Source organism: Schistocerca nitens, chromosome 12 (genome assembly GCF_023898315.1).
Source record: "Schistocerca nitens isolate TAMUIC-IGC-003100 chromosome 12, iqSchNite1.1, whole genome shotgun sequence".
NCBI classification, from domain to species: domain Eukaryota; kingdom Metazoa; phylum Arthropoda; class Insecta; order Orthoptera; family Acrididae; genus Schistocerca; species Schistocerca nitens.
In genome coordinates this window covers 96,880,800-96,905,457 of record NC_064625.1, presented here as the reverse complement: position 1 = coordinate 96,905,457, position 24,658 = coordinate 96,880,800, and the positions used below count along the sequence as shown (strand labels likewise).

Genomic DNA, 24,658 nt, shown 5'->3' with positions numbered 1-24,658 from the left:
GAAGGTGACAGGGGTAAAATACACGGAGCGAAAGGCTATTTACAATTTGTACAGAAACCAGATGGCAGTTATGAGAGTCGAGGGGCATGAAAGGGAAGCAGTGGTTGGGAAGGGAGTGAAACAGAGTTGTAGCCTATCCCCGATGCTATTCAATCTGTATACTGAGCAAGGAGTAAAGGAAACAAAAGAAAAATTCGCAGTAGGAATTAAAATCCATGGAGAAGAAGCAAAAACTTTGAGGTTCGCCGTTGACATTGTAGTTCTGTCAGAGACAGCTAAGGACCTGGAACAGCAGTTGATCGGAATGGACAGTGTCTTGAAAGGAGGATATGAGATGAACACGAACAAAAGCAGAACGAGGATAATGGAATGTGGTCGAATTAGATCGGGTGATGCTGAGGGAATTGGATTAGGAAATGAGACACTTAAAGTAGTAAAGGAGTTTTGCTATTTGGGGAGCAAAATAACTGATGAGGAGGTACTGAAGAGAATTGGGGAGAAGAGGAATTTGTGGCACAACTTGACCAGAAGAAGGGATCAGTTGGTAAGACGTATTCTGCGGCATCAAGGGATCACCAATGTAGTATTGGAGGGCAGCGTGGAGGGTAAAAATCGTAGAGGGAGACCAAGAGATGCATACACTAAGCAGATTCAGAAGGATGTAGGTTGCAGTAGGTACTGGGAGATGAAGAATCTTGCACAGAATAGAGTAGCATGGAGAGCTGCATCAAACCAGTCTCTGGACTGAAGACCACAACAACAACAACATCGTATGTGGTATGAATATAAGCTTTTTCAAACTATCAGCAAATTGAGGAACCGTCGAAAACGAAACTTTTAGTTAAGATTTGTTATAATAAAATTACGGGAAACTACATATTAGTAGTCAAAGGCCTCCTGTTTGATGCTTTCAGTGCTATAACGTGACTGCTCTGGAACCATGGCTTTTCAGTGCTACGGCACAGTGACCATGAATGAGGAGTGCGTCGTTTTTGGTGCACTTTGTCGTACTAAAATATCAAATAATGACATTTACTTTTACACGTTGTATACCATATAAATAAGGTGCTACAAACGTCTTCGGCCTGGAATCTCATGGGCTGGGGTAGAGCTGTCTCCAGTCTTGAGCCCCGCTTCGAACTGAGCCCCAGTGCTCAGCGAAGGTGGGTCTGGAGTCGCCCTGTACATACCAACTTGACCGTTGCAAATTGGACTGTAGAGTGTAATATGGTTTGCGATTTCAATGTCTGGTTAAAATCGACGTTTAACGTGATCCAAGAACAAGATCTTTGATGCAATAGTAATCTGTTCCCATTGGGATGCTTAATATCGGTGAGCGCCTTTGCCGCTCACCATTGGAGTGCTTGATTTCGTTGAGTATTCATGACAGATGAACCTGTCATCATCACCTCATGGGCATTTTAACTTGGTTGTGATTTGTATTCCGCGTAGTGGCCAGCGTGAGATTTACAGCGATTGGATGGAAATGCACACCCTGTTGGCGGGGTTCAATGGAGGCGACCGAAGTGAACCATTCAGGTGGTTTGGGCACTTGTCACAGTCAGCCCCGTAGGAAACACAAAACTACGTTACCATACAAGTAGCTTATTTGCCAGAAATGTCTAGCCATATTATTTGCGTTGTACACAGTTACAACACACTCAAGTAACGTCTGAGCTAGTAGATTGTGTCGGAAGTTCCATGCGGATTTTCGCGGATGATGCTGTAGTATACAGAGAAGTTGCAGCATTAGAAAATTGCAGCGAAATGCAGGGAGATCTGCAGCGGATAGGCACTTGGTGCAGGGAGTGGCAACTGTCCCTTAACATAGACAAATGTAATGTATTGTGAATACATAGAAAGAAGGATCCTTTATTGTATGATTATATGATAGCGGAACAAACACTGGTAGCAGTTACTTCTGTAAAATAACTGGGAGTATGCGTATGAAACGATTTGAAGTGGAATGATCATATAAAATTAATTGTTGGTAAGGCAGTTGTCAGGTTGAGATTCATTGGAAGAGTCCTTAGAAAATGTAGTCCATCAACAAAGGAGGTGGCTTACAAAACACTCGTTCGACCTATACTTGAGTATTGTTCATCAGTGTGGGATCCGTACCAGATCGGGTTGACGGAGGAGATAGAGAAGATCCAAAGAAGAGCGGCGCGTTTCGTCACAGGGTTATTTGGTAACCGTGATAGCGTTACGGAGATGTTTAATAAACTCAAGTGGCAGACTCTGCAAGAGAGGCGCTCTGCATCGCGGTGTAGCTTGCTCGCCAGGTTTCGAGAGGGTGCGTTTCTGGATGAGGTACCGAGTATATTGCTTCCCCCTACTTATACCTCCTGAGGAGATCACTAACGTAAAAGTAGAGAGATTCGCGCGCGCACGGAGGCTTTTCGGCAGTCGTTCTTCCCGCGAACCATACGCGACTGGAACAGGAAAAGGAGGTAATGGCAGCTGCAATTAAATGTGGCTTGCGGAGTATAAATGTAGATGTAGAAGATCAGTATGTACCTTTAGAATACAAAGGCTTACATTTAGATCGTAAATGAAATGTAGAATCAAATGCTTCGTGTCTTAAATGCAACAACAGTCACAGTTGATATTTGTCGATTACAGCGCCATCTACCAGGAATGGGAAACAACGGTTTTGGTAGGCCGTATGCTGCCTTTTTATTTATTTTTTATTTTTTTTTTTTTTTAGTGACTGACTTTTCTGCATGATCGACTCGTGGTTGTGTTGGTACATATCGCTTGGTCTCACGCTGTTTGTAAGGGACTTTTGCCTTGGTGCGCGGCAGTGGTTAAGTGTGGCGAACAAAAGTTCGCGAAATACGGAGATAAAATGGTTCAAATGGCTCTGAGCACTATGGGACTTAACATCTGAGGTCATCAGTGCCCTAGAACTTAGAACTATTTAAACCTAACTAACCTAAGGACATCACACACATCCATGCCCGAGGCAGGATTCGAACCTGCGACCGTAGTGGTCGCGCGGTTCCAGACTGTAGCGCCTAGAACCGCTCCGCCACATCGGCCGGCGAAATACGGAGCAACAAATACTCTTCGGAAAAGCTACATACTCAGTGATTTACGAATTTACCGCACATGTGAAAACGTGTTTATTGTTTCGTTAGTCCGACATCATACGCTGCTTGCACCGTTTCGTCATTCAGACTTAAATGTAAATGTCGTGTGACTAGGGCCTCCCTTCGGGTAGACCGTTCGCCGGGTACAAGTCTTTCGATTTGACGCAACTTCGGCGACTTGCGCGTCGATGGGGATGAAATGATGTTGATTACGACAACATAACACCCAGTCCCTGAGCGCAGAAAGTCTCCGACCCAGCCGGGAGTCGAACCCGGGCCATTAGGATCGACATTTCGTCGCGCTGACCACTCAGCTGTCGGGGGCGAACATTCAGAATTTCATAACGACGTGTAATATCAAATAGATCAGTTTTTAATGTCCCAGAGCATTTTCATTAGTTACACTTTGCCGACAATCAGCAGAGACACAAGGGAAAAAAAAATCCAGATAGACTACAAGATAAAACCACTCGTAACTAACAAATGACTAATAGAACGGTTCTCTACAGTGATTTCGGATAAGCATTTCGCTTATTCTTCGTACGTATAATCCTCTTCATGATTTAGTGCCTTTTCGTCAATAACTGCAAAGGCTCTGAGCACTGTGGGTCTTAACATCTGAGGTCATCAGTCCCCTAGGACATCACACACATCCATGCCCGAAGCAGGATTCGAACCTGCGACCGTAGCAGTCGCGCGGTTCCAGACTGAAGCGCCTAGAACCGCTCGGCCACAGCAGCCGGCGTCAGTAACTGCAAATATAGTCTGTAAGCAAGTATTGTGAAAACAATATATTGCGTGTATGCAATGAAAAGTTCGTGCCTTTCGAGCTTAATTTAAATAGTATTACTAAGTTGACTTTTACCCTGCGGTGTTAACTACGGTTAAATGTGTCTGCGTAACGTAACGTTAATGCCAGTACGGAGAGAACAGGATGAGACTTGTATAAGCGAGTATATTAACTAATACGGTAAAGTTCAAGTCGTAGAGAATATAGCCTTTTCTAAGAGAACTGAATGGAATGGACAGTGTCTTGCAAGGAGGATATAAGATGTACATCAACAAAAGCAAAACGAGGATAATGGAATGTAGTCAAATTAAATCGGGTGAAGCTGAGGGGATTAGATTAGGAAATGAGACACTTAAAGTAGTAAAGGAGTTTTGCTATTTAGGGAGTAAAATAACTGATGATGGTCGAAGTAGAGAGGATATAAAATGTAGACTGGCAATGGCAAGGAAATCGTTTCTGAAGAAGAGAAATTTGTTAACAAAATGGCTCTGAGCACTATGGGACTCAACTGCTGAGGTCATTAGTCCCCTAGAACTTAGAACTAGTTAAACCTAACTAACCTAAGGACATCACAAACATCCATGCCCGAGGCAGGATTCGAACCTGCGACCGTAGCGGTCCTGCGGTTCCAGACTGCAGCGCCTTTAACCGCACGGACACTTCGGCCGGCCTAGAAATTTGTTAACATCGAGTATAGATTTAAGTGTCAGGAAGTCGTTTCTGAAAGTATTTGTATGGAGTGTAGCCATGTATGGAAGTGAAACATGGACGATAACCAGTTTGGACAAGAAGAGAATAGAACCTTTCGAAATGTGGTGCTATAGAAGAATGCTGAAGATAAGGTGGGTAGATCACGTAACTAATGAGGAGGTACTGAATAGGATTGGGGAGAAGAGGAGTTTGTGGCACAGCTTGACCAGAAGAAGGGATCGGTTGGTAGGACATGTTCTCAGGCATCAAGGGATCACCAATTTAGTATTGGAGGGCAGCGTGGAGGGTAAAAATCGTAGAGGGAGACCAAGAGATCAATACACTAAGCAGATTCAGAAGGATGTAGGTTGCAGTAGGTACTGGGAGATGAAGAAGCTTGCACAGGATAGAGTAGCATGGAGAGCTGCATCAAACCAGTCTCAGGACTGAAGACCACAACAACAACAACAACAACAACAAGAGAACTAAGTGCTCTGCATGGCGCAGTACGCTGAGGTATCTGCCAACCACAGTCACTCTCTACGATCCACCACAGTATTGATGAAACACTTTGAAGACTCTATCACCACTACATAGCATCGTGAGTGAAACAACAAAAACACTTTTACATATATGGTAATGTTCGTAAGTCATATACACTGAAGAGCCAAAGAAACTGGTACAACTCCCTAATACAGTGTAGAGCCCCCTTGACTATGCGGAAGTACAGCAACACGACGTCTGAAGTAGTGCTAGAGGGAACTGACACCATGAATCCTACAGGGCTGTCCATAAATCTGTAAGTGTACGAGGCGGCCGGAGATCTCTTCTGAACAGCGCGTTGCAAGGCATCCTGGATATGCTTCAACAATGTTCATGTCTGGAGAGTTTGTTGGCCAGCGGAAGTGTTTAAACTTAGAAGAGTGTTCCTGGAGCCACTCTGCAGCAATTAAGGACGCGTGGAGTGTCACATTGTCCTGCTGGAATTCCTCAAGTCGGAACGCGCAATGGACATTAACGGATGCAGGTGATGAGGCAGGATCCTTACGTACGTGTCACCTGTCAGAGTCGTATCTAGACGTATCAGAGGTCCAATATCACTCCAACTGCACACGCCCCACACCATTACAGAGCCTCCACCAGCTTGAACAATCCCCTGCTGACATGCAGCATCCATCGATTCATAAGCTTGTCTCCATATCCGTACACGTCAATCCGCTCGATACAATTTTAAACAAGACTCGTCCGACCAGGCAACATGTTTACAGTCGTCAACAGCCCAATGTCGGTGTTGCCGGGCCCAGGCGAGGCGTAAAGTTTTGTGTCGAGCGGTCATCAAGGATACACGAGTGAACCTTCGGCTCCGAAAGCGCATATCGATGGTGTTTCGCTGAATGGTTCGAACGCTCACACTTGTTGAACCCAGAATTGAAATCTGCAGCAGTTTGCCGAAGGTGGCACATCTGTCACGTTGAACGGTTCTCTTTAGTGGTCGTTGGTCACGTTCTTGCAGGATCTTTTTACGGCCGCGGCGACGTCGGAGATTTGATGTTTCGCCGGATTCCTGATATTCACGGTATACTCATGAAATGGTCGTACAGGAAAATCCCCACTTCATCGCTACCTCGGAGATGCTGTGTCGCATCAAAAATGGTTCAAATGGCTCTGAGCACTATGGGACTCAACTGCTGTGGTCATAAGTCCCCTAGAACTTAGAACTACTTAAACCTAACTAACCTAAGGACATCACACACATCCATGCCCGAGGCAGGATTCGAACCTGCGACCGTAGCAGTCCCACGGTTCCGGACTGAGCGCCTAGAACCGCGAGACCACCGCGGCCGGCTGTGTCGCATCACTCGTGCGCCTACTATAACAACACGTTCCAACTCACTTAAATCTTAATAAGCTGCCATTGTAGCATCAGTAACCGATCTAACAACTGCGCGTGAAACCTGTTCTCTTACACAGGCGTTGCCGGCCACAGCGCCTGTATTTGAATACGCGTGCCCATACCAGTTTCTTTGGCGCTTCAGCGTACACTGTTTAGTACTACGTAACAGTATTTATTGCTTCATATTTCGCGGATTTTGCCTACCTCACTCAGCCACTATCACATACCGCGACCAAACTAACAGGATAACAGCACTCATAATATCTTTAGTGAGATATAAGTCTCTGTGTATCTCATAGAACGCTAGGCATGGCTGCTCTCATGCCATACATTCTGACCCGGGCAACGAACTGGATGAGAAAAAATTGCGATACCTGCAAGAAAATGACCTAGGTTCCGAACCACAAGCACAATCCCACAATTGGGCAGCTGTCACGAGATAATTAGCAGTCGAATAAGCTGGTGGCTGGGACCTGTTGCAGCTGCGGTGTTTACCGCTTCGAATGGGTCATTACTATGGAGTCACGTACGCACCAACAATCTGATGTAATGAAAGTTTACTTTATTACTGACACTAGCTGGCAGATTAAAACTGTGTGCCGAACCGAGACTCGAACTCGGGATCTTTGCCTCACGCGGGCAAGTGCTCTACCATCTGAGCTACGCATGCACGACACACGCCCCGTGCTCACAGCTTTAATTGCGCCAGTACCTCGTCTCCTACCTTCCAAACTTCACAGAAGCTCTTCTGCGAGCCTTGCAGAACTAGCACTCCTGGAAGAAAGGATATTGCAGAGATATGGCTTAGTCACAGCCTGGGGGATGTTTCCAGAATGATACTGGGTACTTTATTACTTTTTAATTAAACAGTGATTTAACTCATATAATGTAGGTTTTTTTTTCATTTCCACAATGAGATTTTCACTCTGCAGCGGAGTGTGCGCTGATATGAAACTTCCTGGCAGATTAAAACTGTGTGCCGGACCGAGACTCGAACTCGGGGATCTTTGCTTTTCGCAGGCAAGTGCTCTACCAACTGAGCTACCCAAGCTCGACTCACGATCCATCCTCACAGCTTCAATTCTGCCAGTATCTCGTCTCCTACCTTCCAAAGTTCACAGAAGCTCTTCTGCAAACCTTGCAGAACTATCACTCCTGGAAGAAAGGATATTGCAGAGACATGGCTTAGCCATGTCCTGGGGGATATTTGCAGAATGATACTGGGTACTTTATTGCTGTTTAATTAAACAGTGATTTAGCTCATATAATGTAGGTTTATTTTTTTGCAAGTGCTCTACCAACTCTTTTTTTTTAATCTCATTTTGTTCGCTTTTGTTCGTTGTATCTGCTCGCGGCGGACATCGTAAGACATCCGTTTAAGTTCGTTGTTCATCGATTAACTCCATTTTTTTTTTATTACTGAGGGCAGCTAACCCTCTGACCGAGCAGGCTGAGCTACCGTGCCGGCACTGAGCTACCCAAGCACGACTCACGCCCCGTCCTCACAGCTTTACTTCTGCCAGTACCTCTTCTCCTACCTTCCAAAATTTACAGAAGCTCTCCGTTCGTTGTTTGATGAAGCTAAGATTAAACTGCGATTTTGCTCATACATGGTTGCCTTAGTAACATAAAACAGCTGTTCTTTACATCCCTACAAGTACGTCGTGCGCCCGCTTGCGTAATAACAGTAACGCAGTCCTTCACTAGTAAACACGAAAATATCAGTTCTGAAGATGTATCTAAGGATTCTTACGAAAATTCCAATAGAGTTGCAGTTTCTCAAGATAACACAGCCCGCTGCACTGGCCACACTAGTGTAAAAGTTGATTCCTTATTGCTCTCGCAAAGTCCAAAACATCCCCACCACGCCTGAGGTTTTGTGGACCTCCTACCCCGCCGTACGTCAGCGCCGGCACGGAGACCTGTCTCTGAACTAACAGAGCGCTCCATTAATTCGGGCTGAAACACGCCTCCTCTCTCTAGGACGGGTTCAAGACCCACCCGGGGCAGGCGATGAGTCGTACGGAGGCGGGGTGTGGATGTTTTACCAAATAGACGCGCCGCCATTGACGGAACAGTTTCTGTCAACCTGCAGACTACAGGGCCCCTCATCGTGCAAGATACTTCCAGTCAGCGTTTGGTATTACGAAGCCTTCCAAATCTCGTATATATACTGCACATTCGCCGTTCAAAATTATGTTTGAGAACATTTTCCATATTATCCCCACACTTTGTAATCAAACAAAGAAAATGTTTACAGTGCTTCAAAAAGTAATATTCGCAGTAAACTAAAAAAGTTATTGATATAATTTTACATATTTTAAAAGAAGAAATGCTGAGTTTGGCGCGGAGAGAATGAAAGACGGGCGCGGCTAGATGCGCGCAGCTTTGACAGACAGGTGGCGCTGAGTTAGATAGGAGATGCGGTGTAGCTGGCTGTCTAACTAGCAGGCGTATCGCCTGCTGCTGGCAGAATGTGAGCGTCACGAAGTAAGGCTGTGTCCTACGTGAGCGAGAGAAGAGAGCGACAGCGCGCGACTTCTGGATACGCGACACTCCAACGACAAGCAGCAAAATCGGGCGAAAACCTTGGGTGTCTTACGTGCGAGCAACCATGTCGCGCTACAAGACGGCTGCTTAGAGCCAACCAGCTGTTTCTATAATACGGCGCCCCTAACCTGTAGAATACTGTAGCTGGAGAGTAAGGCTACAGAATTAGGTTTACTTAAGAAAATAAAGCGAAAATGAATGCTGTGCATGAAATTTACAAAGGGAGGAATCTCCATGGAGAATTTCATAAATATCATCAACTACAAAGATCACCAGACAAATTCTTCGATTACTCGTGAATGAGCAGAGGAGTATTCCACTATCTCAGCAATAAATTAAATACAAATGTTTTTTTGCATGATCAACAACTTCTAACAGAAGAAGAATGACTACTACATGACCAAATACGCTAAATACAAACATAACTACACAGACTGATCTCCTAAGACGAAATCAATGCGTGATGTAGGGGTAACGTTAAGAGGTTGGGATTTCGTTTTGGAAACAGGTCCTGGGTTCGATTCTGGGCCGTTCTTATATTTTTACTGACTCAGTTACAATTCTGTATACTAAGTTTTGTGCACACTGTTTACATTTCATCGCGAAGTATATTTTTAAGGTATTTCCAAAGAACTTGATCTTCACACCTATCCCAGTATATCACACGTTTAACTCCTAATAAATTACAATGAAAAGGAAATTTTACAGATATATGATGTTGCAAACGTAATTCATCAGCAGTCAATGTTAAGGCCAAGCGTTTGAATTTCTCTAAATAGTCTGTAAAAGTAAAGCTTAAAAATTTTTTGAAAAGAAAGTCAAACGTTTTGTGTAATGATTTGTCTAAAAGTATGAAATTAAAAATATAAGGGAAACGTTTGGTGCACCTCATTTTCTGTTCATGATTTCGAGATTCATTAAAAGGCACGTAGAACGTTTCTCTGATCTACTTACTTCTTTTGCACAAATCATTTCATAAAATATTTGACTGATTTCTTTCATTTTTTAATTTCAAGTTTTATTCAGAAAGCATGATCTTACTGAGTCCTCATTTGCCTTCCTAACGTGCTTGATTCGAAGGAAGCCTTTTTGACATTTAAATACCGCACCAATGTATCTTTTTATGTGCAAAATGAGCAGATTAAATGTTTGACATTTAATTTGCAGCAGCTTTTCGTGAAATATTTCAATTTTTCCTCAGCTTATTAATTAAGTTCTCGTTAATTACCCTGATTACTTTCAAGCAGTTAAATATTTTCACGCCAAACCAGACCTCATGCTGGTCACTTTGATACACAGTTTACCTGTTTCTCTCCCTTTGTTTGGCTACGAAAATTTGGACAAAACCTCACGGGCCCGCATCTCGTGGTCGTGCGGTAGCGTTCTCGCTTCCCACGCCCGGGTTCCCGGGTTCGATTCCCGGCGGGGTCAGGGATTTTCTCTGCCTCGTGATGGCTGGGTGTTGTGTGCTGTCCTTAGGTTAGTTAGGTTTAAGTAGTTCTAAGTTCTAGGAGACTTATGACCACAGCAGTTGAGTCCCATAGTGCTCAGAGCCATTTGAACCATTTGAACCAAAACCTCACGGTTTAAGTTATGGCGAGTCTTGTTTTCACTCTGCTCATTCGTTTACAAAACCGTATCGAGTGTTAATCATATGATAAAATAGTCCTCTCTACGCGCTGTCATTTCCAAAAATCGTCGTTTCGATATCTTGGACCTTTTATGAGACGACGATTTTTACGACCATTTGATTCCTGAAGCGCAGCAAAGGTTCGGACGAGCCGCGAGCGACCCGCTCGTGAACAACACCGGCAACTCCTATTCTTATCGCCATCTTCAGATCTATTGTAACGTTAAAATATTCTGAGGAGGAGGAGGAGATTAGTGTTTAACGTCCCGTCGACAACGAGGTCATTAGAGACGGAGCAGAAGCTCGGGTGAGGGAAGGAAGGGGAAGGAAATCGGCCGTGCCCTTTCAAGGGAACCATCCCGACATTTGCCTGAAGCGATTTAGGGAAATCACGGAAAACCTAAATCAGGATGGCCGGAGACGGGATTGAACCGTCGTCCTCCGGAATGCGAGTCCAGTGTGCTAACCACTGCGCCACCTCGCTCCGTAAAATATTCTGGTATAAATGCGCCAGTTCTGTTTATTGACGAAGCCGTCCAGGTAAAAATAAGCTTCGTCAGTAAACCAAATGCTGCCCACATGCATATCGCCGTCATCAATCCTGTGCACTATATCGTTAGCGAATGTCTCTCGTGCAGCAATGGTAGCGGCGCTGAGGGGTTGCCGCGTTTGAATTTTGTATGGATAGAGATGTAAACTCTGGCGCACGAGACGATACGTGGACGTTGGCGTCATTTGGACCGCAGCTGCAACACGGCGAACGGAAACCCGAGGCCGCTGTTGGATCACCTGCTGCACTAGCTGCGCGTTGCCCTCTGTGGTTGCCGTACGCGGTCGCCCTACCTTTCCAGCACGTTCATCCGTCACGTTCCCAGTCCGTTGAAATTTTTCAAACAGATCCTTTATTGTATCGCTTTTCGGTCCTTTGGTTACATTAAACCTCCGTTGAAAACTTCGTCTTGTTGCAACAACACTGTGTTCTAGGCGGTGGAATTCCAACACCAGAAAAATCCTCTGTTCTAAGGAATAAACCATGTTGTCTACAGCACACTTGCACGTTGTGAACAGCACACGCTTACAGCAGAAAGACGACGTACAGAATGGCGCACCCACAGACTGCGTTGTCTTCTATATCTTTCACATCACTTGCAGCGCCATTTCTTGTTGAAAATTGTAACTACTGTAATTTCGAAAGTTTGTCCGCCTGAAAATGTACTGTTGTCCCAAGCATATTGCAACAAACGGTGTATTTCTATCGCTGCTCGTTTAGTTTTTATTGCCGTTTCAAATATACCGGTCATTTTTGAAACACCCTGTATTTACAACCCCAGGTGTAGATCCCGTGTGTCTAACACGGAGACAGGTTGGATGCAGGTCCTCAATTGGCCTCCTTCTAACCTACACACGGCCGTCACTGGCGCCGAGGTAGAAACAGCTTCCATCGGAAAATACAACAGACCTCCACCCTGCCCTCCAATGAGCTCTCATTTGGCTCAAAAAATGGTTCAAATGGCTCTGAGCACTATGGGACTGAACTTCTGAAGGTCATCAGTCTGCTAGACTTAGAACTACTTAAGCCTAACTAACCTAAGGACATCGCACACATCCACGCCCGTGGCAGGATTCGAACTTGCGACCGTAGCAGCAGCGCGATTCCGGACTGAAGCGCCTAGAAGCGCTCGGCCACAGCGGTCGGCAGAAATACAACAGTGAAGCCGATTATATCTCGTCTAATTGAAGGGAAATAACGATTGAGGTGACTAATTCATAAACTGTAACAGCTGTTTTCCTGGTGTCATATTTAACCGAAGTAGCAAATCCGCTTCAGATCTTTAAATGTAAACACGACAGCGGAAATCGGTTCTCGAAATTTCGGTTTCGTCTCTCGGAAGATGTGTCGCATGTAAACGTAGTATCGCGCTAGATATTGCTCTACACGTTCGGAAAGACTCCCCCACTCTGTGACGTCAGGATCTCCGCGTGCGGATGGCTCCAGGTGGACCTTACTGGCCGGCTCGCTCGCTTGCCCTCGCGACCCCAGAGAGCAGAAACGCGCAGCTGGGCGCACCGCTGCCGGGAAAGCGGCGCGCCGTCCAGGGCATTAATCACCCGGCCGGGCGCGCCGATAAAATGAGCTCCCCCTCCCCCTTCCCCCTGCCGCCACCACCAACTCCCTCTCCCTCCCCCGCGCGGGGCGGCAAATCACGTCCATTAGGCGGCGCAGCGGCGGGCGGAAATTCCGACTGGGTTTGCGCGGCGCGCCGGACGTCCTGCGACCGGCCGCGTCACAGCCAGGGGGCCTAATGGCCGACAGTGCGCGACAGCTGCCGAGTTACACAGGCTGATTATGCGCACTGTACCGCATGTGGACGAGACTCGCGGCCATTAACATCCTACACATCAGTCTTGACATCCGAGTCACTGACAGCTACCTGTGTCTATTTTCTGCCATTTCTACACTACTCGCCATTAAAACTGCTACACCGAGAAGAAATGCAGATGATAAACGGGTATTCATTCGACAAATATATTATACTAGAACTGACATGTGATTACATTTTCACGCAGTTTGGGTGCATAGATCCTCAGAAATCAGTACCCAGAACAACCACCTCCGGCCGTAATAAATGCCTTGATACGCCTGGGCATTGAGTCAAACAGAGCTTGGATGGCGTGTACAGGTACAGCTGCCCACGCAGCTTCAACACGATACCACAGTTCATCAAAAGTAGTGACTGGTGTATTGAGACGAGCCAGTTGCTCGGCCACCATTGACCAGACGTTTTCAATTGGTGAGAGATCTGGAGAATGTGCTGGCCAGGGCAGCAGTCGAACATTTTCTCTATCCAGAAAGGCCGGTACAGGACCTGCAACATGCGGTCGAGCATTATCTTGCTGAAATGTAGGGTTTCGCAGGGATCGAATGAAGGGTAGAGGCACGGGTCGTAACATATCTAAAATGTAATGTCCACTGTTCAAAGTCCCGTCAATGCGAACAAGAGGTGACCGAGACGTGTAACCATGGCACCCCATACCATGACGCCGGGTGATACGCCAGTATGGCGATGACGAACACACGCTTGCAATGTGCGTTCACCACGATGTCGCCATACACGGATGCGACCATCATGATGCTGTAAACAGAACCAGGATTCATCCGAAAAAATGACGTATTTGCCATTCGTGCACCCAGGTTCGTCGTCGAGTACACCATCTCAGGCACTCCTGTCTGTGATGCAGCGTCAAGGGTAACCGCAGCCACGGTCTCCGAGCTGATAGTCCGTGCTGCTGCAAACGTCGTCGAACTGTTCGTGCAAATGGTTGTTGTCTTGCAAACGTCCCCATCTGTTGACTCAGGGATCGAGACGTGGCTGCACGATCCGTTACAGCCATGCGGATAAGATGCCTGTCATCTCGACTGCTAGTGATACGAGGCCGCTGGGATCCAGCACGGCGTTCAGTATTACCCTCCTGAACCCACCGATTCCGTATTCTGCTAACAGTCATTGGATCTCGACCAACGCGAGCACCAATGTCGCGATACGATAAACCGCAATCGCGATAGACTACAATCCGACCGTTATCAAAGTCGGAAACGTGATGGTACGTATTTCTCCTCCTTACACGAGGCATCACAACAACGTTTCACCAGGCAACGCCGGTCAACTGCTGTTTGTGTATGAGAAATCGGTTGGAAACTTTCCTCGTGTCAGCACGTTGTAGGTGTCGCCACCTGCGCCATCTTGTGTGAATGCTCTGAAGAGCTAATCATTTGCATATCACAGCATCTTCTTCCTGTAGGTTAAATTTCGCGTCTGTAGCACGTCATCTTCGTGGTGTAGCAGTTTTAATGGCCAGTAGTGTACATCTACACCGCGTGGTATAACTAAAGTCCAGTTACTCTCGCAGATCCAGCGTGGGCTCCACCCATCGCATGGCAACGAAACTTGGTCGATATGCTAATGCGGAACTGGTTTACGCTGGAAAAAAAAAGAAAAAAAAGAAGAAAAAAAGTTCAAATTTTAGCCACCTGGTGAAAATTCGGCGCTGTACACGATCTCGTCGATGTGTTCAGGCCTCATATTGAACAAAGTGATAAGCAGTGGTATATAACCCTTAACTCACGAGGTGACTTTTCTGTAACATATACTACGAGACCCCTATCTTTAAACCAAGCTTTTGACAATGTTGACTGAAATACTCTCTTTCAAATTCTAAAGGTGGCAGGGGTAAAATACAGGTAGCGAAAGGCTGTTTACAATTTGTACAGAAACCAGATGGCAGTTATAAGAGTCGAGGGGCATGAAAGGGAAGCAGTGGTTGGGAAGAGAGTGAGCCAGGGTTGTAGCCTCTCCCTGATGTTGTTCAATCTGTATATAGAGCAAGCAGTAAAAGAAACAAAAAAAAATCGGAGTAGGTGTTAAAATTCATGGAGAAGAAATAAAAACTTTGAGGTTCGCCGATGACATTGTAATTCTGTCAGAGACACCAAAGGACTTGGAAGAGCAGTTGAACGGAATGGACAGTGTCTTGAAAGGAGGATATACGATGAACATTAACAAAAGCAAAACGAGGATAATGGAATGTAGTCGAATTAAGTCGGGTGATGCTGAGGGAATCAGATTAGGAAATGAGACGCTTAAAGTAGTAAAGGAGCTTTGCTATTTGGGGAGCAATATAACTGATGATGGTCGAAGTAGAGAGGATATAAAATGTAGACTGGCAATGGCAAGGAAAGCATTTCTGAAGAAGAGGAATTTGTCAACGTCGAGTATAGATTTAAGTGCCAGGAAGTCGTTTCTGAAAGTGTATGTATGGAGTGTAGCCATGTATGGTAGTCAAACGTGGACGATAAATAGTTTGGACAGGAAGAGAATAGAAGCTTTCGAAATGTGGTGCTACAGAAGAATGCTGAAGATTAGATGGGTAGATCACATAACTAATGAGGAGGTATTGAATAGAATAGGGGAGAAGAGGAGTTTGTGGCGCAGCTTGACAAGAAGAAGGGACTGGTTGGTAGGGGATGTTCTGAGGCATCAAGGGATCACCAATTTAGCATTGGAGGGCAGCGTGGAGGTTAAAAATCGTAGAGGGAGACCAAGAGATGAATACACCAAGCAGATTCAGAAGGATGTAGGTTGCAGTAGGTACTGGGAGATGAAGAAGCTTGCACAGGATAGAGTAGCATGGAGAGCTGCATCAAACCAGTCTCAGGACTGAAGACCACAACAACAAAACAATCTTTAAACCAAGATTTAAGCTGTAAATCATTTGAAAATTTAATTTATATAGCATTTATAGTGTTGTAAGAGGTCCATGACTAAGGAATGTATTGCTAACGCACTCGAGCAGATGTAATTTCGATAAGCTATAATAGAATCGCAGACCAGAGAGCGGTGTCGGCTGCAGTAGGAGCTGTGTGGGGAGTAGTGGTGGTAGCTGGCAGTCGGGCGGTTGGGCCGGTCGTGCATGAGCGATGTAGTGTAAGGTAAAAACAGCCGCGCACGTATCTACTTTGTTACAACTAAATTTGTACTACTGTTATATCAAGCCCCATGTAAATGTTTTAAAAAATCTTTTAATAATATTTTTTTGTATAAAATTAACTTTTTGACAATCATTCCTCTGAATTTAAAGAATTTACTAATTTCTGCAATCGATGGTCATCCCGATTATCATGAACAAAAGTCAGTCGTTTCTTTTTATACACGACAAATCTATCGGCCAGCATTGCACTGAGCTGTGTCAGATATATACGTGTTATCCAGAGACTTCTTTGCGGTAACAATTCTTAATTTACTCAGAATGATCTTTTTGTGGCCATGACGCAGCACTGCTGACGTCCACATTTACCAGTTTAGATTCACAGTCAGTTAATTATTGAAAGGTTATATATGAGTCACATTTTTTATTGGGAGGTTCGTGACGTTATTATTGCAAGGTTACGGAATAGTATTCTAAATGTGAATGTTATATAAGTATAATCGTATATTTTTTCTGTCGGGAGGTTACAAGTTACAGCTATATAACCGTTGTTTGAATATTCCTTGTTGATTTTATTGGACTACGTAACGCCAACAGTATTTTATTTTTGTATCAGGCAAAAGTCACATACTTTTGTAAAGCTTTTTCAGTAGTAGACAAAACGAACTGTTAGAGAACTGAATTTTACGATCTGAAAAATTATGGTATCTCTGTAGAAAGCAATTTTTCGCATAAAACTGATTTCTTGAGTTTAAACTTACATGTAAAAACTGAACTCGCTAGCCAGAAAAAGAAAGGTTGCAAAATTAATATTCAGTACTGAGATCTACATCTTCCTATATGACCACTCAGAACACATTTAATTTTAACTAAAACTAAGTATTTTGTTGGAGGAACAGAAAGGCCCTCAGCACCATTGTCCTGAAGTTATTCCTTTGAATGTCTTCTTGTGGGCTAGCATAATTGTTATCACTGGCTACTGAAAATCCGTCGTCTTCTTCGTCTAATTCTTGTTCTATATTATTAACATCATTCTGCATCCACTGACTAAAAACTTCATCGACTTAGAGAGTGTAAAGTTGTCGCATTCTATCTAACACATTTTGTACTCAACTGACGAAAGCAGGGGTGTAGCTTACGAGGCGCGTTCTAGAACACCCCAACACTTGTCAACAACACATAACAACAATCAAATAAGGCGATAACGCAAATGACAATAATACACTCCTGGAAATGGAAAAAAGAACACATTGACACCGGTGTGTCAGACCCACCATACTTTCTCCGGACACTGCGAGAGGGCTGTACAAGCAATGATCACATGCACGGCACAGCGGACACACCAGGAACCGCGGTGTTGGCCGTCGAATGGCGCTAGCTGCGCAGCATTTGTGCACCGCCGCCGTCAGTGTCAGCCAGTTTGCCGTGGCATACGGAGCTCCATCGCAGTCTTTAACACTGGTAGCATGCCGCGACAGCGTGGACGTGAACCGTATGTGCAGTTGATGGACTTTGAGCGAGGGCGTATAGTGGGCATGCGGGAGGCCGGGTGGATGTACCGCCGAATTGCTCAACACGTGGGGCGTGAGGTCTCCACAGTACATCGATGTTGTCGCCAGTGGTCGGCGGAAGGTGCACGTGCCCGTCGACCTGGGACCGGACCGCAGCGACGCACGGATGCACGCCAAGACCGTAGGATCCTACGCAGTGCCGTAGGGGACCGCACCGCCACTTCCCAGCAAATTAGGGACACTGTTGCTCCTGGGGTATCGGCGAGGACCATTCGCAACCGTCTCCATGAAGCTGGGCTACGGTCCCGCACACCGTTAGGCCGTCTTCCGCTCACGCCCCAACATCGTGCAGCCCGCCTCCAGTGGTGTCGCGACAGGCGTGAATGGACGGACGAATGGAGACGTGTCGTCTTCAGCGATGAGAGTCGCTTCTGCCTTGGTGCCAATGATGGTCGTATGCGTGTTTGGCGCCGTGCAGGTGAGCGCCACAATCAGGACTGCATACGACCGAGGCACACAGGGCCAACACCCGGCATCATGGTGTGGGGAGCGATCTCCTACACTGGCCGTACACCACTGGTGATCGTCGAGGGGACACTGAATAGTGCACGGTACATCCAAACCGTCATCGAACCCATCGTTCTACCATTCCTAGACCGGCAAGGGAACTTGTAGCTGTTCCAACAGGACAATGCACGTCCGCATGTATCCCGTGCCACCCAACGTGCTCTAGAAGGTGTAAGTCAACTACCCTGGCCAGCAAGATCTCCGGATCTGTCCCCCATTGAGCATGTTTGGGACTGGATGAAGTGTCGTCTCACGCGGTCTGCACGTCCAGCACGAACGCTGGTCCAACTGAGGCGCCAGGTGGAAATGGCATGGCAAGCCGTTCCACAGGACTACATCCAGCATCTCTACGATCGTCTCCATGGGAGAATAGCAGCCTGCATTGCTGCGAAAGGTGGATATACACTGTACTAGTGCCGACATTGTGCATGCTCTGTTGCCTGTGTCTATGTGCCTGTGGTTCTGTCAGTGTGATCATGTGATGTATCTGACCCCATGAATGTGTCAATAAAGTTTCCCCTTCCTGGGACAATGAATTCACGGTGTTCTTATTTCAATTTCCAGGAGTGTAATTTGGAGGGCTGGTGATTAAGAGAGGGTAGGTGGTATATAAAAACGGCCATAACTGATCTACGAGAGCGACTTTGAAAATTGTGGTGCGGTCTGAGAGACCACACCTCGTATGTTAAGGGACAATAAAACCAGTATTATGTCTTTACCCGCCAGGGTAGCCGAGAGCGCTAATGCGCTGCTTCCTGGACTCGGGTAGGCGCGCTGGCCCCGGATCGAATCCGCCCGGTGGATTAACGACGAGAGCCGGTGTGCCGGCAAGCCTGGATGTGGTTTTTAGGCGGTTTTCCACATCCCGATAGGTGAATACCGGGCTGGTCCCCACGTTCCGCCTCAGTTCCACAGCACGCAGACATCTGAACACCTTCACACTATTTCATGGATTCCACTATACACAGACAGTTGGGGTACACTAATTCCGTCCTGGGGGGGGGGGGGGGGGCGGTGGCGGCAGGAAGGACATCCAGCCACCCCTTAAACATAACCATGCCAAATCCCTTTAACCATAGCCGACACTGCGTAGCCGCGGGACAAGGCGCAAGCGATAGATAGAAAACCAGTATTATGTCTTTCTCACTTACATGAATGCGTAGTGTCGGTTTTTTCTGACATGTCTGCAAGAACAGACACCAAGCAGAATCTGCAGCTGTATGCTGGAGCAGTGGTTAACACAGTTGCCTAGTAATCACGAGATCCCGAGTTCGAATCCCAGGCCAGTAAACATTTTCACTCGTCGCCGCTGGTCCCTCGTAATGTCACGATGCAAATGTCAGCAGTTTCCTCTCCTTTCTCCCCCTATCCACCTTCAGTTTACAAATAATCTTTCTCACTTGTTTGACATTTTCTCCCCGCGTTCCGTTCCTAATCCATTGCAAATGGAAACATTTCTAAACGTCTTTCTTGCATTCACGGTACACGGTTTGCAACTGGTACCCAAATTGGAACTAGGTTTCTTTTCCATTTTTTTTTCATCGTAAACCGGTTATGCATTAGCGCATTAGAATATCTATCAACTTCCGCTGCAATACGATAATTACAGGCCACACGGGATCCATGTGAATAGGTGCTCTGTAATTAGATTGAGGTAGTTTGAAGTGCTCTAATGAGCACTAGCCAGCTGATGCGCAGCATGGGAAGTCCGACGGCGTTCAGAATAAACACACATCGTCTACCAAAATGTTATCAGTAACCTGTTGAGGTACTCATAATAACTTAACTGTCCTCAAAAAAACTTCTTGCGCACACATTATTCTTGGGACTGAGAGCTGGCTCAAAAACAAATGGTTCAAATAGTTCTGAGCACTATGGGACTGAACATCTGAGGTCATCAGTCCCCTAGAACTACTTGAACCTAACTAACCTAAGGACATCACACACACCCATGTCCGAGGCAGGATTCGAACCTGTGACCGTAGCGGTCGCGCGGTTCCAGACTGCAGCGCCTAGAACCGCTCCGCCACTCCGGCCGGCTAGCTGGCTCAAACCCAAGGCTGAAAGCTCTGCTATGTTTACGGAGCCGCGGAACGTACAAGGGTAATCCCAAAAATAAGGTCTCCTTTTTTTTTATACGTAAAGAAATCTGTTTGTGTGGCAGTTGGTCACACTGTTATGAAGACTGCTTCACGCGCTGTGTGTAAACATGCGCACGCCGCGCTGAGGCGCTCAGTCTTGGCTCGGCAGCCGTTGAGAATGGAGCTCCCGTTGGATGTTACCGCCAAGTGCGAACTGCGCGCAGTTATTCGGTTTTTGAACGCAAAGGGCGCTGCGCCGATTGAAATCCATCGCCAATTGACGGAAGTGTATGGTGAGTCGTGCATGGATGTCAAAAATGTTCGTAAGTGGTGCAGAGAGTTTGCAGGTTGTCGGACCGAAATTCGCGACGAACAAAGGAGCGGGAGACCGTCAATTTCTGAGGAGACAGTGTTGAAGGTTGAGAAAAGCATGGGTGAAGATCGGCGGATCACCCTGGATGATCTCTGCACGTTGGTTGCTGAGGTTTCCCGAAGCACCGCTCACAGAATTTTAACGGAAACATTAAACTACCGGAAGGTAGGACCACATGCGGCAACAACTTGATGCTTCCCGCCTATTTCTTCACCACCTTGCAGCCGAACAGGACTCAGTATTCACGGGTGAGGAACCTGGGCATCCCAATTTACACCTGAGACCAAGCAACAATCACGCCAGTGGCGAAAATTCAAACACAGTCTGCCCGTAAAGTCATGACAACAGATTTTTGGGATCGGAAAGGGGTATTGCTGGTCGACCGTATGCCCACTGGGACCACAATTAACGCAGAAAGGTACTGTGAGACTCAAACGGGCAATTCAGAACCGGAAACGGGGAATGTTGAGCAAGGCCGCACACATGCTCCATGACAACGCTCACCCACACATCGCTCGGCAAACCGTTGCTCTCCTGCAATAGTTTCAGTGGAACATAATAACCCAACCACCCTATAGTCCTGACTTGACGCCCAGTGACTATTACCTGTTCCTTAAGTTAAAAGAACATTTGGCCGGAAAGCGATTCAGCTCCGACGACGAGGTGAAAGAAGCGGTTCATAACTTTCTGAAAAGCATGGCGGCCAGCTGGTATGTCATGGGCATACTAAAACTGCCACAGCGTCTACAAAAATGCATCGACAGAAATGGTGATTATATCGAAAAATAGCTAAATGTTCAAGCTGTAAACTGATGTAAGCCATTGTAGAAATAAACAGGTCTATGTACTTATAAAAAATGAGAGAACTTACTTTTGGGATTACCCTCGTGTATTGGAAAGACAGAGAGGCCATAAGGAGGGGGAGTGTTCACTGGAGTTCACAAAGATATTATCTCTATTGAGGTCCAAGTTGAAAGTAACACTTAAGTGGCCTCGCGGGGTATTACAGGTGTAGCTGAAACCAAGTTAATGGTTGGATATTTTTACCGGCCACCCGATTCCGCTGTGACAGTTCTGAAGTCATTCAAAGAAAGTCTACTCTCAATAGCGCGTAAATACATAGATCAAATGGTTCAAATGGCTCTGAGCACTATGGGACTTAACATCTATGGTCATCAGTCCCCTAGAACTTAGAACTACTTAAACCTAACTAACCTAAGGACATCACACAACACCCAGTCATCACGACGCAGAGAAAATCCCTGACCCCGCCGGGAATCGAACCCTGGCGTGGGAAGCGAGAACGCTACCGCACGACCACGAGCTGCGGACATACATAGATCATGCTACTACACTCATGCTCATAAATTAAGGATAATGCTGATACATGGTGAAACAACACTCCTGTGAGCGGTTTGCGGGTCTAAATCACCTCGGGGTATGACCATGCGGTGCATTTGACCTGCGGTCGTCGCACGGTGGCGCTGGCAGCAGTCCACATACGCAGAGGTGTGTTGGTGCTTGTCAGAGTACGGTGCAGCGAGTAAGTGTGCAGACGTTTTCAAACGTGCTAATGGTGACTGTGTGTTGAAAGTGGCTCAAAGATCACATATTGATGACTTTATGAGGGGTAGAATACTAGGGCGACTGGAGGCTGGTCAAACACAGCAGGCCGTAGCACGGGACCTCCGTGTGCCACAAAGTGTGATCTCAAGATTATGGCAACGATTCCAGCAGACAGGAAACGTGTCCAGGCGCTACAGTACGGGACACCCACAGTGTACAACACCACAAGAAGACCGATATCTCACCATCAGTGCCCGCAGACAGCCAAAAAGTACTGCAGTTACCCTTGCTCGGGACCTTACTGCAGCCACTGGAACACTTGTCTCCAGACACACAGTCTACATACGACTGAACAGACACGGTTTATTCGCCCGGAGACCTGCAGGGTGCATTCCACTGACCCCTGGTCACAGGAGAGGCCGTAAAGCCTGGTGTCAAGAACACAGTACATGATCGTTGCAACAGTGGTCCCAGGTTATGTTCACGGACGAGTCCAGGTATAATCTGAACAGTGATTCTCGCCGGGTTTTCATCTGGCTTGGATCAGGAACCCCTTAATGTCCTTGAAAGGGACCTGTATGGAGTGCATGGTATGATGGTGTGGGGTAAGATTGTGATTGGTGCACGTACACCTCTGCTTGTCTTTGGCAGAGGAACTGTAACAGGGCAGGTGTATAGATACGTCATTTTGCACCAGTATGTCCGCCTTTTCAGGGGTGTAGTGGGTCCAACCTTCCTCCTGATGGATGATAACGCACGGCCCCACCGAGCTGCTGTCGTGGAGGAGTACCTTGAAACAGAAGATATCAGGCGATTGGAGTGAGCTCGTCTGGGATGCTCTCGGTAGACGTATCGCTATACATCTTCAAACCCCTAGGACATTTCAGGAGTTCCGACAGGCACTGGTGCAAGAATGGGAGGCTTTACCCCAGCAACTGCTCGACCACCTGGTCCAGAGTATGCCAACCCGTTGGGCGGCCTGTGAACGTGTGCATGTTGATCATATTCCATATTGATGTCAGGGTACATGCGCAGGAAACAGTGGTGTTTTGTAGCACATGTGTTTCTGGACGGTTTTCTCAATTTACCACCAATACCGTGGACTTGCAGATCTGTGTCGTGTGTGTTTCTTATGTGTCTTTACTATTGGCGCCAGTTTTTTGTAGTTCACGTTGTGTGGCACCACATTCTGCAATTATCCTTAATTTATGAGCATGACTGTAGTTCGAAGCCTATCGCCCTAAAATAGGACATTCTGCCCCACAATTTTGTATGACCTGCGTGTTATAGGCAACTATTAATATCACCAATGTTTGCCTTGATGTTGTAACCTGTATGTGTCCTAAGGTACGTAAATAAATTAATATGTATACATGTTATGTAAGTGGAATCAAAGTTCACTTTTATAGTGTTTTTTGTCCTCCCTAGATCCGATGATGGCGGCTTTAGTTTCGCTGAAACCGGTAATCATGGAATAAAAAGAATTCCTGCGATCTTGGCTACCAGTTTATTGTTTTACAAGCATCTAGATCGCTCCCACATGAGCACAACGTGCTCCCTACAGAACCCAGTATTTCGTTCCCGGCGGCGAGTGTTCTTCAGAGACAAGAGTATTGTCAGGAGTGCCCCAGGGAAGTGTGATAGGACCTCTGTTGTTCTCTGTATACATAAATGATTTGGCAGACGGGATGGGCAGCAGTCTACGGTTGTTTGTTGACGATGCAGTGCTGTACGCTAAGGTACCGAAGTTAGACAAAATTTCCGGTTGCTGTGATGAATGACAGGTCGTTCTAAATGAGGAAAAATGTAAGTTGATGCAGATGAGTAGGAAAAATATAATGTTCGGATACGGCGTTAGTAGTTTCCTGTTTGACACAGTCAAGTAGTTTGAATATCAGGGCGTAACGTCAGAAAACGATATGAGGTGGAACGAGGGTTTCAGGACTGTGGTAGGAAAGGGGAATGGTCGACTTGGGTTTACTGGAAGAATTTTAGGGACGAGTGGTTCACCTCTGAAGGAGACCGCATACAGGACGCTGGTGCGACCTATTCTTGAGTACTGATGGGGTGTTTGGGATTTGTACAAGGTCGGATTGAAGGAAGACGTCGAAGCAATTCAGGGGCGGGTTGCTAGATTTGTTACCGATAGGTTCGAACGACACGTATGTGTTGCACAGATGTTTCGGGAACTCAAGTGGGAATCCCTTCAGGGAAGGCGCCGTTCTTTTCGAGAAACATTACTGAGAAAATTTGCGGAATCGACATTTGAAGCTGACTGTCACACGGCTCTGCTGCCGCCAACATCCATTGCCCGTATGGACCACGAAGATAAGATACGAGAAATTAGGGCTCATACAGAGACACATAGACAGTCGTCTTTTCCTCGCTCTATTTGTGAGTGGAACAGGAAAGGAAATGGCTAGCAGT

General features: G+C 46.3%; 1 protein-coding gene and 1 non-coding gene across 2 annotated transcripts in view; both read right to left on the bottom strand.

Annotated features, from left to right (window-relative positions):
* Positions 1 to 24,658, bottom strand: part of LOC126215193 (unconventional myosin-Ib) — an 890,664-nt gene that overhangs the window by 701,567 nt on the left and 164,439 nt on the right. The gene's annotated exons all lie outside the window — the stretch shown is intronic.
* Positions 11,061 to 11,133, bottom strand: Trnaa-cgc (transfer RNA alanine (anticodon CGC)). Its single transcript has one exon. It is a non-coding gene; the product is annotated as a tRNA-Ala (tRNA).